The sequence below is a fragment of the Ambystoma mexicanum genome, chromosome 4q, assembly GCF_040938575.1.
Source record: "Ambystoma mexicanum isolate Mex_15411 chromosome 4q, UKY_AmexF1_1, whole genome shotgun sequence".
In the NCBI taxonomy this organism is placed as follows: Eukaryota; Metazoa; Chordata; class Amphibia; order Caudata; family Ambystomatidae; genus Ambystoma; species Ambystoma mexicanum.
In genome coordinates, this window is record NC_090928.1 from 80,900,137 (window position 1) to 80,915,001 (window position 14,865).

Here is a 14,865-nt window from a genome sequence, read left to right on the forward strand (position 1 = left end):
ATGGGATGCTAGGACGGACACAGCCTATGGGTGTTTTGGTCATTTACCCCTGCACACAGGGCCATGTTGATCCCTGTAACATTTCCACCTACTTTCTGCTCCACCCTGCCAAAACATACCCACTTAGAAACTCTTTGATATAACTATATCACAAAATAACACCATTGTGCGGTATACGACCTGCTGATGGTTCTTTCTAATCATTATTTTGAGTGCTGACTTAATTGCTTCCATAAATGAGCTCCCGTTAATAAAAATCTCTTAATGCGCATGTTCAGACAGATTTAGAAGCAATAGGCTAGTCGTTGCATATGTTCCTTGCACAAACGTCCTGTCCAAATCAAACAATTTTGGCATTTACATCATATGCTCAGGTACTTGCAACACTTTCTAACTGTTCCAATCTTACAGCCAAGTGGTACCCTGATGGCAGTGTCTGGCAAATGCCTATGTCATGCCTGCTCAAAAGCCCAAATCGTTGGCTTTGCCATTGCGTCTTGGTTTCATTTTGGTCTCCCCAAGTGACAGTGTATATGTCTGGATGTGGGTGGCTTGCAAAAGGAATAAAGCAAGCTACATTTCACAGAGTTGCTCCAAATGAGGCCCTGCTTGAAAACTTTGAGGCTAGTATGGAGAGTATGGACCCCTTTCAGCTCTTTTTCTCAGGTGTACTTACCAGTGGGCTTTAGACCTAAACAGAATGCATCTTTCACTGTGTGGTAGCCTAGCCTGCCCTGCCAGAACGTTTCATGGTTCAAACTGATCAACATTGATTTGATAACCTCATACTGTTTATGCGTACCCTGGGTCTCGTTTGGTAACTATTATGTAACTCCTGGATATTTAGGCAGTGCTGGAAATAGAAATGATTCACAGAAGGATCCCACCAGTAACAGGAGGGGGTGGCATGATTTTTCCCCTCCCCATTGTTCTCACCCCTCCAATAAACACTTGCCTCTCAGAAGATGAATCACAAATAACTGAAGATGAGCATTTCCTATAATATTACAGACAAAACATAAAAAGTGCACAACTTAAAATTGTAGAGGAGCAGGTGGACACGTCATCCCTAGCTCCCGTGCCCTCACCTCCATCATATTGGAACAGCAGGAGAAGAGCCTTATTCGGGAAACGAGGTATCATCCCAATACCGCATCGAGTGTATGAGAGATGATATGCACTCAGGCAACCGTATCGAATGTGCTCTTGCACTGAAAGAGTGGAAGGATGTCTGCACACACCATCGGACATCAAAGAGCTAGAAGTGAAGTCGGACGAGGGCAGAGTGACATCATAAAGGAAAGACACGAAGACACACTGAAACAATATGCAAATACTTAAAGAATAAAGATTTATTTTATTTATTTTTATTTTTATTTTTTTACATTTGTTAAGCGCCACACAGCCCAGAGGCATTGGGGCGCTGTTGCAAGATAATGACTTAGTTTCAGTGCAAGGAGGGGTAGATAGAGGAGGTTACAGCAAGATCGTATCTACCCCTAGCGTAAATGAAGTAATGGGAAAAACATGTAATCGAATACTAAGAAATCATATGCACCAAACAAATAAGTGAGGCGAGCTGAAGTGAATGTATGCAGAAATGCAAGGTTGAGACATATATAAGCTTGTTGCAGAAGAAAACAAAGCGTGGCTAAGGCGGCCATTAGAAAAAGATGGACGCCGGACTCGTGTTGAAACCAATCGAGCAACCTCAAAGACAGACCAGGGATGCTGGAAAAACAGTTTTGTGTGAGGAACACAGGAGTCCATTAGCCTGGGATCAAGAATGCCACAGCAAGGACTAATTGCAGGGCACAAAGGGAGTCAAGCAGATAAGCCATGTATAAGTGAAGAAGAAAACATCTACAAGTGCCAAGTATTGGACAATCAAAGATGTGAACATTCTATGCACGATAGAGCAAGTCTCCAGAAGCCAAGAAGAGTAATGACACCCAGCCTAATTAAATCAAATAGCAGGAAATAAAAAAATTGAAATTGACAAAATTGTGGTCTCATCACACGTGATTCTGAAGTCGAAACAAGGGCTATTCATTAAGCTCCAAGCGACGATAATGTTGTACCTACACTACCTTAAAAGTCGCAGAACAGAGATCAGGCTGCAAGGTCAACTATAAAGAATAAGCCTTGGCTTGGGGCCTGACCAATGATAGAGATGATGGACAAATTGGACAAGTGGGTAGTAGCCGGACCTTGCTCTCTGCACTAGAGTTTTGTTTTGCTTACGTGCTGCTAACGAGCCGAAAGTTCAAGGTTGGGAGAGAATGCCAACCGAACAGAGGGTCTACATATATACAGCGTTGAACACGCCAACCTGCTGCTGTTATTCTGCTATAATCTGCATTATACGTATTTAGAGGTGGTTCAAGGGGCATCCAGTAATATTGCTAATACTTATATGATAAATAGGCAGATATGTTTCCTTAACCAATCCCTCCCTTAAATAGGTTTGAAAGTTTGCCATGTAGGATGATGTCATAGCTGGCGCATATCGAGGTATTAAGCCTTTGTTTAATCAAAATTGACATGAATGTGGACTACAGTTTGCTGTTCGCCAGATTGCCCTACTTTATTTTATGCTGATATTAAATGAGCACTTTGCCATATTCTTTTAGTCTGTCCGGTTATTTGGGTCTGAGATTAATTACCATCTAGCACATTAGACGCTTCAAGGTGCTAGAGCACAATATCAAAAATGGTTTAAACATTTCATGTAGATTGTAAACCTAACAAGCAATTTCCCCAAGCACCCCAATCAGATGTTAACACTGGGTTTGAATTCAGGCTTCTGCACACTTAACCAATTAAGGTGTGCACATTTTTACGGATCTGAAGACTTTTTGTTGGATCACAGATCCGGGGAAACCCCAGCCCAACGCCAGCGCTTTGTTAAAGCTACTTCTACACCCACTGGAAATTGAGCCCCCTTAATTGCAAAACTGGACCACCCACATAAAAATCCAGGAGCTGATCCTGTCGCTATAGCTGCTGGCTTCATAACGTCTGGCAAAGATGAAGCATAAAAGTCGCAACAACGTCCACTTCTCCCAGTGCGCAAGTGGCCCCTATGACATGTCTTGTCTGAGAACCTTAGCATAACATGGCTGTCACTTGAAGACCTATCGCTAATATGACGAAAACAAAAAATACAAGTTCCAGAGTGCAAAGCAATCTTCAACGAAAAAAAAAAGGACTGGCTGATTGCGATACGCCATTTTAGCAACTAATTTCCGAGACAATGCTGAACCTCCTCGGAGTCTATAAAGGATCACAGGTGTATATAATGTTAACAGTTTACTATAATATTAAGAGTCAGCGTAAATGTTATTTGCTATTGACAGCTGGCAAGTATTTCCTCAGTGTGCGGTGATCACATGGAACCCTGTGTGTACTACACGTCCCATAGCAAAATGCAGGCAAGACAGGGTTATGCTTTTAGAAAGGGATCGTACCGCTCCATAGGTAAAGCTGGTGCCGGCAATCGAGAGACCAGAAGTAGCATTTCTTGGAAGGGGAGGCCGCGGCTTCCAGTGAGAGCCTCCTGGGCTGCGGCCTCACAGGTATGTCGCTGCAGGCAGTTCGGGGATGGACACCGGGAAGAGCCTCTGCACCCCCGGAGGCCGCCTCCTCGCCATCATCGCCGGCAGCTTCGGAGGCGGCCTCGGGCAAGCTCGACTCCGCCTCGGCTACTGGACACTCATTGTAGAAATCGTCTAATCCGGGGATACACTCTAGGGCGAACATCTCCAGCTGCTTGAACGGAAGTGAATGTTTTCCTCGCACCAAAAAAAAAAGAAAAAAAAACCTACTGCTTCCATTTAAAAACAAGCTCCCCTGCAGCACGCTTGCACGTAGCCGACCCGACTCACGCTTCGAGGTCACTTGGCAGGACTTTCCCGCTCCTCTGTCAGCTCATACCTAATACAATTTCGGAGGCAAAGACTGCTGTTTGTATGCGTTGCTAGTGTAATTAGATTCAAAGGCAGGCAATGCTGGACAAGCACTACATTCGATCCGTCTATGGAATCGGTGCAAGTACATTTTGGGAGAGACAAAGTCTCCCAGATTGCACATCTTCACACGATTGATGTGGCTTTTTTATACCACTAAAATGTTTTTAGTATTATCAATTACAAACAAAAAAGTGTTGATTTCATCAGCTGCATACGGTGGTTTGACAAAAGGTTCTGAAGCTTAGATTCAAACCGAGAATGTTAGAATCATGTTTTGCCGCAAAACCGTTCCAGCGCCTGATTGGAGGTGTCTGAAAAATCGCTTGTTAAGATTGTACTATGCAGGAAAACGGGATTGTTGTAATCTACCTTTTAAGTTTAAAAGAGCTGCATTTTGCATGCAAAGTTATAAGTAATAATCCTCGGTGGGTTATTTTCTAAGTGTTCATCGCGTTTAACCTTCTGCAATGCAAATATTGATATGGGGTGGTGCGAGAACAATCCCCTATCAACCGACTGCCCACCCCCGCAATCCCAACCGCTGACGGCTTCCTCCCCCACCAACCGCCAGTGGTGGGAACCCACAGTAAAACATATGCATGTCCAGCACTGGTAACGCATGAAAAAATCGATTAGATGCAAGTCACCAACAGTGCACAGGAGCATTTACCAATCCATTGTTATGCCTTTCCCCACAATATAAGACAGCATTTTGATAATGGCTGTGCCCATAAATGTCCATGATGGCTGCACCAATAAATGCCAGTGTTCCCATATAAGAACATATCCATGCTTGCTTTGTGCATAATGGCAGTAATTATACTATAAGAAAACATGTCCAAACTGGCCCGGCCAATATATGCCAGTACCCCAACGTAAGAACATACTTCAGTTGGCTTTGCCATTAAAAATGCCATGCCACAATAAGAAAACATATCCAAATTGGCTCCAATGTAGACCAGTCTAGACACAAAAAGAACACTTACCATGACTGCTTTACCATATACGCCCAGTAAAAACATGTCATGCTACAATAAGCAATGGCTAGACTTAGTCTAGCCACCTAATAACACTTATCGTGAAAAACTTGTGTATAGGTGCGCTATACATGTCACATCATATCATGCTTGCTTTATCATAAAGGGGCAGTAAAAAAATGTCATGCCACAGTTAGAAATGGCTAGAGTGACTGCACCAAAATGCCAGTCTAGTCACGTAACTACACTTATCAAGCTTGCTTTATCATGGATGCCCAGCACAAAATTTCATGACAGAAAGAAATGGCTAGATTGCTGCCACAAAATGGCAATCTGGCTATGTAATAATGCTCACCAAGTTGGCTTTGCCCAAAAATGGCAGTAAAACACGGCATGTCATTTTAAGTAAATGTCAACCATGATCCAGTGTACCGTGGTACCCCAGCGCCTCACACACACCCAGTATTGCATTCATACCCATTCACCTACCAGTCACTCACCCATACACCTTCTCTCCCATTCACTCCCTCTGCATTCTCCACATGCACACCCACACAACATTCACACACAATCCACAATCACATTCATAACCATTCACCCAGCAGTCACTAACCCATACATCTTCTCTCACAATCACTCATACGTCCACCAGAAACATTGATAGTGCATTCTCCAGTCACATTCATATTCATTTACACATCAGTCACTCACCCATACATACCTCACAAACCAGAACATTCTATAATAAATCCAGGGTGATTGTCACCTCTCCAACTCTCACCAATAGGGAGCCACCCCTTTGGGAATAGGGAGGTGAATCCTGCTATGCTTAACACCCCCTACAGGACAGGGTAAGTGGGATCCCTTTGAAGGTAACTCCCGCTTAGGACACAGGAAAACCCAGACAGGGGAACAAGTCACTATCACCCTCCCCAGACACTAACCCCTTTATGGGGCATACAAGGGCTAGTTTATATGATAACCACATTCACTCTTTAAACATGACTGAATCGGCTTCTGACCCTAACTATGCCCAATCCCCAAATAAGACCGCAGAGAAGGGATCAGACTTGCCCACTGGATAACCCTACCTATGCCCAATCCCCAAATAAGACCGGAGAGAAGGGATCAGACTTGCCCACTGGATAAGCGTCTCTCGAAGAACCAATCAGAAAAGAGCCTATGTGGGTCCAACAGAGTTTAACCATGCTGAGGAGGTCACAGAGGATGTGGCTGGCAAGAGAGAGAGTGAACCCCAGTGCTGGCGTGCAGGCATGCAAGCAAGTAATGTGCACTGGAAGAGTGAAGTGAGGCCCAGCATATGAGCGGCCGGAGAAGCCATGAGAGGTGGCAAGAACAAGGACAAAGTACCTCAGGGGGCTGAAACAAAACACAGCCGGAAAAACGCTCACACGTTCCTGCATTGAGCGAGCAGGAGAGAAAAAGCACTGAACACTGACGTGGACCCCCGTTGAAGAGTCACATAAGCGGCTCCGCTACAAGAGGAGGACCGGCACAATGCAATGTCCCTACTATTGAGCACTGCTCACTGCAGTCAGGTAAGCAGTGACCTCTGTAGAGGGAGGTGGGCGGAAGTGCAAGAAAGAGAGGGAAGAGCCCCAGAGCAGGGTGGGAGGGAGAAATAAACAAAACCGAGAATGCGGAGTAAGGAGGAAGAAAGCCCAGTGGTGGAGATTGAACAAAGAAATCTTGGAGTGGGAAGTGAGAAAGAGGAAAGCCTCAGCGAGGCGATAGAAACTCCGGAATGGAGAGAGCAAAGAGAGAACCCCAGAGTGGGGAGTGAGAAAGAGGAAAGCCCCAGAGGGGGAGAGATTGAAAGAACCCCACAGTGGGGAGTGATAAGGAGGAAAGCCCTAGAGTGGGGAGAGAGTGAAAGAACCCCAGAGTGGGGAGTGAGAAGGAGAGAAGCCCCTGAGTGGGGAGAAGCTGAGCGGACCCCAGAATGGGGAGCAAGAGGAGGTCGAGTATCCCAGAGAGGAGGAAGACTGAAAGAAACCCAGAGTGGAAAGGGTGTGATGAATTCTACGGATCCCTCACTGAACCCCTGCCTAAAGTCTCCTCCCAGGTGGCCAGGGAAAGGCAGACGCTCCCTGATACTGACCTTGTGGGAGTATCACCTGGGAGGAGACAAGGCCGGGGATGGTGTGGACATCCCGTGGGATGAGAGACGGCATGTGTCCTTTGAAAGTAAACATCTTTCTAAATTGCCAAAGCAGGTAATCGCTTACTGTCTTTTTATATATCTGAACCACACATAAAATCTGTGGCTCTGGGTATAAGTACTACAAAACCTGAACAAGCCTTTCCCACAGATAGACCCTTCAAAGTATTTCAGGATAAACACCATCCTTACTCCCAAAGGTATAATGGAAAGGAATCTAGAAGTATTGTCTTAAATAGGCTGTCTTCCTCTTCTAAGGAAGCCATGGTATCGATAGTAGACACAGACACAATAGATACATGTTTCGAAAACCTTTATTTTGGTGTTTTGGTTGGGTTGGTAGAATTCCTAACTGGCCTTAATTCTAGAATGGGAGTAGTCTCGACCATTAAAAAAAAAATACAAAAAAAGCCTAAGTGAGTCTAGTTAAAATAAAAAGAAGCCATATACTAAAGAAACCTAACCTTGCCCTCCTTCTCAATTGACAAATGTGTTAAGGGAATACAAAAGGAAAAATAGTGTCTTAAAAGAAATGTCAGAATGGCTTAGGTAACAACTCCCTTCCTCACGTTCACGAAGACGGTCTCAAGAGTTTCTTAAAAAGGATAGGTGAATGGCACTCTGGATTACTGGTACAATTCAACAGTTCATGCTTGGGCTTCAGCTTTTGGCAGTTCAATCAATTCCTTAGGCTTCGTCTGCCTTCTCATAAACACACAGTTCTATTCTTTACTTTTACTTTGCCACAATTCAACACCGGCTGCCCGGGCTCGAGCCTGCCTCTCTTTTCACATTCACCTCTTTACTTTCTCACAGTTCAGCAGAGACTTACCTCCACCAGGCTTGAGCCTGTCCTTCTCTTTGTGGGGGTTCCCTTCCCCACTTTCCTTCACATTTAACTTTACAGGCTTCCCTGCGCCAGGCTCGAGCCTGTCTTTCTCTTTGTGCGGGATTCCCTTCCCTATGTTCTTTCACACTTAACTTTCACTTTGCCACAGCTCAGCACAGGCTTCCCTCTGCCGACTCGAGCATGTCTTTATACCTCTTTACTGTCGAAGACTTTCAAAACTGCATGGCTTTTACGTAGACCTCTAGACCTCTGCATGACGACTTCGACCTCTGTTTAAACATTTCAATAATCAACAATCTTCCTCATCTCACAATGCTTCCTGGTACTTGTAGTTTCTTATTCTCTTTACTTTGCCTTCTTGGCCTCTTTCAAATTGTATATGCAACACCAATACTTCTTGGTATTTGTAGTTTCCTATTCTCTTTACTTTGCCCACTTGGCCTCTTTCGAAGTTCATACGCAACACCAATACTTTGTGGCATTTGTAGTTTCTTATTCTCTTTACTTTGCCCTCTTGGCATATTTCAAAGTTCACATCTCTTTCAAAGTTCATATACTTTGCCCTCTCGGCATATTCAGAGTTCACATACTTTGCTTTTCACCTATTCAACTTTTGCTCAGGATCGCAGATACTTTCTTGCCTTCAGTTCCTGTTTAATACAATTCAACACAAAACATTTCATTGAGACTTTCGAATGTGCGATTCCGCCTAGCAGGACCACTCTGTTACTTTGTATACTTTATTCATCATTCAGCAATTGTCCTTTCCATTACACGTTTTATCGGCACACGTGCAACCTTCAACTTTTGGTTAAAGTTAATTTTGCTTTTAACACAAACCAGGCTTTTGTTGCCTTCGATAACTTCCCGGTCATGTTGATTGGGCTTCTCTCTTCAACGTCTTTCATGTAGCAGTCAAGGCCGTTACTAATGCCTCCTCTGCTCCTCCGCAATTCCGTCATTCACCGGGAAGTGTAGCAGGCCGCTTTGAAGCACCTTGAAGGTTTCTCCTTTCCGCTCACTCGCTTCAATCTTGGAATGCTTATGTATTCCTGAAAGTGTGGAATTCTCGCCTGGCTCTGTCTCGTTCTTCGCAACTGCCGATCACCCCCTTGGCCTTCCAACTTCCATGGCCTGGTTGGCATCAGCCATGAAAGAGCTGCTCCTTCTCGTACCCAGCCTCGTTCAGAGTGTGCTTGGGCGCACCACCTTTTATCCTGACAGGGAGTGTTCACAAGTGGCAGGTGTGTATAGTTAGGATTACGTGCCTGACTCTGCCTGGTCTCATTAAGACGGTGTCTTGATTTTACAGGAAAGCCGACATGAAATATCAGGTAAGAAAATCTGCTTTCCCTTGCACTATCGAGCTCGGCACATGATTCTGCCGTCAGGACAGTGCCTTCATGATAACCTTTTACAATTTTTGACTGCACGAGATAGCAAATCGCAGTCACTCAACACAACTTAATCCACCAGCATGGTATAGATACTGCGAGTATGCATCGCATACAGAGAACTGCAGCCTGACCCCAGCAGTACGCCAAAGGTACTTTACTTTGTGATACTTGCGCATTACTATTGTCCAGCCACATTTGGCCCAAATGTCTATATGCATCTAGACCCTATTCCCCCTCCCTTTTTTTACCCTGCGAGAGAGGCCTTACAGCGCCATTTGTCTTTACTGTCTCCCTGCAGTTTCTTTCCAAACAGCCCAGAGAGGCCCAACTTCAAATCATACAGAGGTGCCCCCCTGCTCCCAGACTTCCACATTTGTTGTGAAAGCACACTGTAATATTCAGAAACAAAGCCAAGTTACATGTTCTTTCCACGGAGGGGATCTTCTGCCAGGTCAGTGCTGCCCACACTTGCATTCTATTTTTTACCTTGCCAGCATGACACTTACATGCCCCTTTTATTGTACCTCTAGGAAGTCTTTTTAAAAAAATCTACTACCAGCTACGCCTGCCACACTAAACATTTCCGTGCTCTCTCTTTTTTAGAGACACAAATTCAGGACCAGAAGAAGGCAGCCTCCATTGCCCGCCGAAAAGTGTATGGACTACAACTGCACTGTCCCTATGCAGTCCAAACCAAGCGAAGGGAACTATTTTCCAAATTTGTTACATACAGAATTCAAAGTATGACAAAATGTACTAGAGGAAATACCACGTATTACTGTTTCTGGTCTCATTAAAGGGACAGAGCCATTGCAAGTGGGGAGAGGTACTCTTCCTGGCCTTATTCCTCATATTTCTTGGCTCAGTAGTGTTGTCAATGTGAAGTGGGGAGGAATCATGGGAGCTGTAGTTTCCCATAGAATAAGCAGGGATAGGGGTTAGATGGGCTGTGGAGAAAGGGGGATACCATGTCTCACAATCAGGTGCTTTTCCCCCACTCCTCGAGGACCCCCTACCCAGGGGATCCTCCCTTGCTTGTCCACCCCCAGGGTAGGGATCCAAAAGCAACAGCCTTTCTGTGGCCACCTGAGTACAGGATCCCCGGGGCTAGGTTGTGAAACACCCTCTGGTTTTTCACATTAGTCAGTAGTCGCGTTGGCGGGTGGATTACGAAGGGTATTATGAGGAGGTTGCTCCAGAGCATATGCATTGGGTTGCCGCTGTGGCCAGGTTTCTTTAGCAAAAGATAGCATCTAGGGAGTGCCCTGCTGTATGTGTCACTCCCTTCACCAGTTGCTGTAGATGGATCCTTGTTAGTTGATTCATTAGTGGTTTAGGTGAGTTGATGTTTGCTTGCTCAAACCAGATGTTGAAGTCTCCTAGTATGATCAGGTTGTCATATTTTATGGCAATATTGGTGATGGCGTCCACAAGTGTGCCTGTGAAGGTAGGATCATATTTAGGCAGTCTGTAGATGAGTTGGAATTACAGGTTTATTTGGTGATCTAAGGCTGGTGTAGAAGGAGTAGTTCACAGTTTGGGGGTGTTCATTGTTGGTGCTGTTGTCATCTTGAGGTGATCTTGTAAGCAAAGGCAAGACCTCCTCCTCTATGTCCTTCTCTGTTTGCATGTTTCAGTTTGAAGTTGTTGGGTAGGGATTTGTGTGTGTTTTCCACGACATTTTGATTTCACCATGTTTCGATGAGCAATTGGAAATCTGTTCCTCTCTCACTTAGGAGTTTGATTATCTCTGTGTTGTGTTTTGACATTGATCTGGCGTTGACTAGGATGCAGTGTATCCTTTTGTTTTCTAGTTTTTGTTTGTCCTTTGAGCGTGGCGTTGGTGATTTCAGTTGGTGTTGGTTAGTTTTTCCATTTGATTGTGAATCCGGTTTTGTTGCATTTGTTTCTCTGTTGAGCAAATTTAGGAGGTTGCATTTTTGGTTGATGGTTTCTCCGGGACAGTTTGTCAGCTCTTCAGCTCTGTTTGTTCAGTTGTGCTTCAGTATATTTCATGCCTGTCCATTGCATTTCCCATTTTCCTGCTTGCATGTTTAAGGTTCTTGGTCGATGGTTGGTTGTGCAAGTGGGTGGTAAATTGATAGGTAGCATGAAAGGTGCAGCGGTTTTGGTGTTCCAGCAAAGGGGCTCCCTTCCAGTGGGCAGTTAGGTGTGCTGTTCTCTGGTGTGGTGATTTGACATGGCTGGTCTCCTGGTTTGGTCTATTTTGGTTATTTCTTGTATCTCAGTCTCATCTGTGGGTACCCGAGACCATCTGGTGTGTAGCCAAGATGTAAATAGGTAAGGGCGATCCCTTCTAGATGCCACTGTGCCCTCCTGAATACCAGAGGAAGGGCAAGAGAGCCTCCCAGAGGATTGTTCTCAAGAACAGGGAAAAGCTGGAGAGGCAGAAATAAAACAAGATGTAGAGGGCAGTATTCAAGCTGAAGGCTCCAGGCAATTTCCAGCAGAAGAAAATTCTGGGCAGAATCCAATCTGGAGATTCCAAGAAACTTCCCAGAAAGTGGAAACAAACAGGCAAAGGGAAGCACCAAGGCTGACTAAGACGAGTAACAGAAGAACAGAATGGAGGTAGGAGGAGATGGGAGCAAGTGTAGGGGAATACAGGTCAAAGGCAGTAAAAGGCTTACTGGTGAAGAGGAGCGACAGAGCAGCAGCAAAGCAGCATTGTGACGAAGTGATGGAGTGGAAATGGCGGCCAAATTGAAATAAGCTAGAACGCTACTTCACGCTCCCAAAATAGCGTGATGGCACCGGCCAGCTCTGTTGCATCTGCTTCCAACGCTGCCAAAAGTACCACTGCCATGTTGCGGACCTGGTGTTTGTGACACTGAGTTTTTACTGGTACAAGGCATTTTTGTGGTTTGGGCTTGTTGGTTTCGTGTTTGATTCTGGGTCTGTTTTTAAGGTTAGGTTGATTGTTTTGGTCTCTTCTGGTGGTGGTCTAGTTGTCTACAAAGCTTCTCTTTTTTCATCCCACAGATGGTATGCAGTGGCTTATTTTCCTTGGTCAATGTTCCTCTCCCGGTGGAGAAACTCTCCAAGTGGTGAAGTTATACCAGGGTGCACCTAACTCCGGGCTAGCACAATCGCAGGGGAAAACTATCCCAGGGGCGACACCTATCCTAGGGGCAATACCTTATCGTAGCAGAAAAAACATTATCCCAATTGCAAAACCTGTATGCCAGGGAAACACCTTATTCCAGGTGGCAAAACCTTATATCAGGGGCAAAACCTTATCACAGAGGCAAAACCTTGTCCCATGGCAAACCCTTATCTCAGGGACAAAGCCTTATCCCAGGGGCAATACCTTATCCCGGTGCAGAGACTATCCCAATGGCAGAGAGTATCCCAGGGGCAGAGACTATCCCGTGGGCGAACCTATCCCAGGAGCAAGCTTATACCAGGGGCAGACATATCTTGAGAGGGGGACTGTCTCAGGGCCTCAAGTAACTCAAGGGGCACAGGTATCTCAAACATAGAACTTTCCTAGAGCCAGAACTATCCCAGGGGGGACCATCTTCGGGGCATGCTATCCCAGGGGCAGACTCGCTGTGGTGGTTGTTTCTCAATTGTAAAACATCCCACAATGGAAGAGCCCCTGCTTCACAGTGGCAGAGTTTGATGCAGGAGGTATAATGTGTTTATAGTTTATAGTTGGGAGTGGGGCTCAGGGTATTAGAGTTCAAAGTGGCTGGAAAGCAGGTGGCAGAGTCCAGAAGAGGGAGAGAGGCAGAGCTTTCAAAATGAAAAGTTAAAACGCACAGCATAAAAGGTTAAAGTGACAGAGTCTCACAGCATCAAGATTCAAAGTTGAGGACTGACAACAGTAAAATCTAGAGTTAGAAATTTGTAGGAGTTGGAAATCTCCTATCTTGCCCTATAACTAAGACGGGAGTATTCTCGACCATCAAACAAAAAGAAAATACAGTCCTAGTCAGTCCTTAGTCAAAATAAAATGGCCTATACTAATAAACCTAATGTCTGCCCTCTTCTAACACAATAACTGTGTAAAGAGAATGTGTAATTCTGTCACAAACCTGGGTAACTGGCGTGTGTGGAAAAGGTGGAAGTGCGGCCGCCATTAGATTGTGCCGCTACGTTGTTGGTTTCACAACGTATGCAGCGGTATAGTGTATTCCAACATGGCCGCCGCCGAGTGTATTTACTATTCTACACTCGGCAGCTCGGCGCGTTGCAACTTCCTGGATTTCTCTTGGCGGTGGTCCGCCCGCTCCACTGCTTTCCGTTTGTAGCTCCCTTCTGTCTGCATTTCTCTCCCGCTCCACGCGTTGTCCTTTCCCGTGTCTTTGGACTCGGTTATCTATTCTCCTTTTCTTTTCCTCTTTTCTGTCTAGTTTGTTTATATTTTTCCTATCTGGTGTTGCCCTGGACCTTTCTGTCCTTATCCATTCGGATACCTAATTTTTTTTGCATTACGTATTTCCCTGCTGTCCTTCACAGACGTCCTTTAGAGTTCTTACATACCTTCCGAGACAGACAGTTCTTTCCCGTCCATTATTGTATCAAGCTCTACCAGCAAGACCAGCCTATTGTTTCATCCATTGTAAAGATCTTGGGGTTTTTTTATGCCAGAGGCTTTTTCCCCTACTACGTACCGGCTGTTGCGGAGAGGAGCCGCCAGAGATACCCAGGACTGGAATCACGGTGGCTTCCTTCCGAGGCAGACCTTATCTGCTAAAAAAAAAGAAGCCAGGTGAGGAGGAAGGGGAACAAGGTGTACTCCAATATCTGAGTGAAGAGGAGGATATTACTGACAAATCTGATAAATTCAAAAAAGCAAAATCAGTGTTCAAAAGAAATGTCAGTATGGCTGAGTAAACTTCCTTCCCCACGTTTTGTAGCACAGGGTAAGGTGGCATGCTTGGACCTTGCGACACACTCTGGCTTCGGACACAAGGATGCAGTTTGGTTCGTGGACCAGGGCACACTTGGCCTTCCACAAAGTTTCAACAAATGTTTGTTTCCTTCTGGTTATCACAATTCATGACAGGTTTCCCTCCACCGGACTCAAACCTTTCAATCACAATTTGTGGGGGTTCCCTTCCCCAAGCTACAATCACACCTTCATAGGCTTCCCTCTGTTAGGCTCAAGCCACCTTTCATTTTCCTTTCGCTGTCGAAGACTTTCGAAACTGCGAGGCTTTTGCTCTTACCTCAGCATGACCACTTAGACCTTAAAACATCACTTTTTCTCTCCTACACCAAGGCCTCTTGGTAAATGTTGTTTCCAGCAGAGTACTTATTTCAAAGTTCAAAGATATCTCTCACATCCAGGTTTCCCTCTACCGGGATCAAACCTAACAGTTTAAAGACATCTTTCATATCTATGTTTCCCTCTGCTGGGATTAAACCTAACAATAGTACAAATCTTGTATTTCTTACATCCAGATTCCCCTCCGCTGGGATCAAATCTAACAACAGTTCAAATCTTGTATCTCAGTTT

The 14,865-nt window shown here is 45.1% G+C and overlaps 1 protein-coding gene across 4 annotated transcripts in view; it reads right to left on the reverse strand.

Moving 5' to 3' along the window:
- NCOA7 (nuclear receptor coactivator 7) overlaps nt 1-14,865 on the reverse strand; it is a 1,232,944-nt gene that overhangs the window by 574,253 nt on the left and 643,826 nt on the right. The window contains exon 1 of one of the 4 annotated variants that reach the window (XM_069607510.1): nt 3,471-3,746. The exons of the other annotated variants lie outside the window; for them this stretch is intronic. The gene's annotated coding sequence lies outside the window, so the exon portion shown is untranslated. Of the gene's footprint in view, nt 1-3,470; nt 3,747-14,865 lie in introns of those variants that run through there. 4 annotated transcript variants of the gene reach the window in all.